This window comes from Scylla paramamosain, chromosome 36, assembly GCF_035594125.1.
Source record: "Scylla paramamosain isolate STU-SP2022 chromosome 36, ASM3559412v1, whole genome shotgun sequence".
NCBI classification, from domain to species: Eukaryota; Metazoa; Arthropoda; class Malacostraca; order Decapoda; family Portunidae; genus Scylla; species Scylla paramamosain.
Window position 1 is genome coordinate 15,916,908 of NC_087186.1, and position 2,500 is coordinate 15,919,407.

A 2,500-nucleotide genomic window follows, 5' to 3' on the forward strand; every position below is an offset into this window, starting at 1 on the left:
CTCTCTCTCTCTCTCTCTCTCTCTCTCTCTCTCTCTCTCTCTCCACACTGCATCTAATTCCACCTTAAATATACTCCACATTGATCCCACGCCTCACCACACTCACGTCAAACAAACATTTCAGCCTCAACACTCCACTTCCTCCACCACATTCACTCACATCCACATAAATTCATCCACTTCACTTCACACTCAGCTATTTTTATCCCTTCCTCCTCCACTACCCAATCCACTTCTAAACCAGCCACTTCCACTTACCCACAGCCACCCAGACTACCTCCCTTCCACCTCTCATCCACCTACACCCACCACATCATCGCCACATGCAAATATAGCCACCCACTCATCCACTTTTAAACACACACACAATTAACTTACCTCCATAGCCAGCCACCACCCACCTCCACACAGCCTCTCCACCTCATCCACTTACCTTTACACCTCCGCCCACACCTGGCAGAACACGCAGGTAACGCAAACTCACCTGGAATGAGAGAAGGGAAAATGTAAACAGCTTTGAAAATTTGTTAAAGAAAAATATATATATAAAAAAAGATAGAGATAGATAGATAGAGAGAGAGAGAGAGAGAGAGAGAGAGAGAGAGAGAGAGAGAGAGAGAGAGAGAGAGAGAGAGAGAGAGAGAGAGAGAGAGAGAGAGAGAGAAATGAGGTTTTACACAAACTGGTAGGTAAAAAAATTGTGTTCGTTTTGATGTTGAGATGAAGCTGGAACATCAAAGCAGAGAGAGAGAGAGAGAGAGAGAGAGAGAGAGAGAGAGAGAGAGAGAGAGAGAGAGAGAGAGAGAGAGAGAGAGAGAGAGAGATCGCCGCTAAAAGTGTAAATATATTTTGATAAACGAATGCATTGAAATATGGCCATTGGGAAAGTGAAAAATGCAAAAAGTAATGCACTGCTATTTAATGACTCACTTATTCACGGGATCTCGTCACTAACTATGCATTCTGGTAAGAGTCGGCACCTTCACACTTCTGCTCCCTTAAAATCACCACTTTCACACTTCTGCTCCCTTAAAATCACCACTTTCACACTTCTGCTCCCTTTAAATTATCCCTTTCACATTTCTGCTCCTTTTAAATCACCAGTTTCACACTTCTCCCTTTAACTCACCACTTTCACACTTCTGCTCCCTTAGAATCACCACTTTCACACTTCTGCTCTCTTAAAATCACCACTTTCACACTTCTGCTCCCTTAAAATCACCACTTTCACACTTCTGCTCCCTTAAAATCACCACTTTCACACTTCTGCTCCCTTAAAATCACCACTTTCACACTTCTGCTCCCTTTAAATCATCACTTCCACACTTCTGCTCCCTTAAAATCACCACTTTCACACTTCTGCTCCCTTAAAATCACCACTTTCACACTTCTGTTTCCTTTAAATCACCACTTTCACACTTCTCCCTTTAACTCACCACTTTCACACTTCTGCTCCCTTTAAAATCACCACTTTCACACTTCTGCTCCCTTTCAAATCACCACTTTCACACTTAGCTCCCTTTAAATTATCCCTTTCACACTTCTGCTCCCTTTAAAATCACCACTTTCACACTTCTGCTCCCTTTAAATTACCACTTTCACATTTCTGCTCCCTTAGAATCACCACTTTCACACTTCTGCTCCCTTAAAATCACCACTTTCACATTTCTGTTTCCTTTAAATCACCACTTTCACACTTCTCCCTTTAAATCACCACTTTCACACTTAGCTCCCTTTAAATTATCCCTTCACACTTCTGCTCCCTTTAAATCACCACTTTCACACTTCCACTCCCTTTAAATCACCATTTCACACTGCACATCCACCCCACACTCCACCCTGACACACAAACTCCACCACCTTCGTTCCTCTCACTTTCTCAATGAGCTAGAGAGAGAGAGAGAGAGAGAGAGAGAGAGAGAGAGAGAGAGAGAGAGAGAGAGAGAGAGAGAGAGAGAGAGAGAGAGAGAGATAACAAGGGCAACACTTCACACTAGCACTCATCAAGACATTCCCTCCTTTATCTCATTCACAAGGAAGAGCAAAGCGTGTATAATCAATCTTACTTTACCTATCTTCCCATTTATCATATATTGTGCTATCTCCTCATTTACATTACCTGACGAAGGGGGAAGAGCAAAAGGTTAAGATTAGAGAAGCCCTTGGGAGATGAGCACAGGAGGAGGAGGAGGAGGAGGAGGAGGAGGAGGAGGAGGAGGAGGAGGAGGAGGAGGAGGAGGTTAGTTTAACATCACCTCTGGGAGCAAAAACCTCTGTGGACTAAGAAAGATACAACATCCAGACATCCTCTCTCTCTCTCTCTCTCTCTCTCTCTCTCTCTCTCTCTCTCTCTCTCTCTCTCTCTCTGGCACGCAACCCAGTTTTTGAAGTTCTTTTTTCCTGTACTTTTTTTTCTATATATGGTTGTGGGTCAGCTTGTCTGCATCTGTGTGTGTGTGTGTGTGTGTGTGTGTGTGTGTGTGTGTGTGTGTGTGTGTGT

At 43.6% G+C, this 2,500-nt stretch overlaps 1 protein-coding gene and 1 long non-coding RNA gene across 5 annotated transcripts in view; both read right to left on the minus strand.

Moving 5' to 3' along the window:
- LOC135091119 (uncharacterized) overlaps positions 1-1,457 on the minus strand; it is a 2,438-nt gene extending 981 nt beyond the window's left edge. Inside the window, exons 1-2 of the long non-coding RNA XR_010262335.1 lie at positions 931-1,457; positions 1-484 (exon numbers count right to left, since the gene is read on the minus strand). The exon at positions 1-484 is cut by the window's left edge and continues 981 nt beyond it. This is a non-coding gene — a long non-coding RNA (uncharacterized LOC135091119). The remainder of the gene's footprint in view (positions 485-930) is intronic.
- LOC135091120 (spectrin beta chain-like) overlaps positions 1-2,500 on the minus strand; it is a 93,429-nt gene that overhangs the window by 57,149 nt on the left and 33,780 nt on the right. The window lies entirely within an intron of this gene.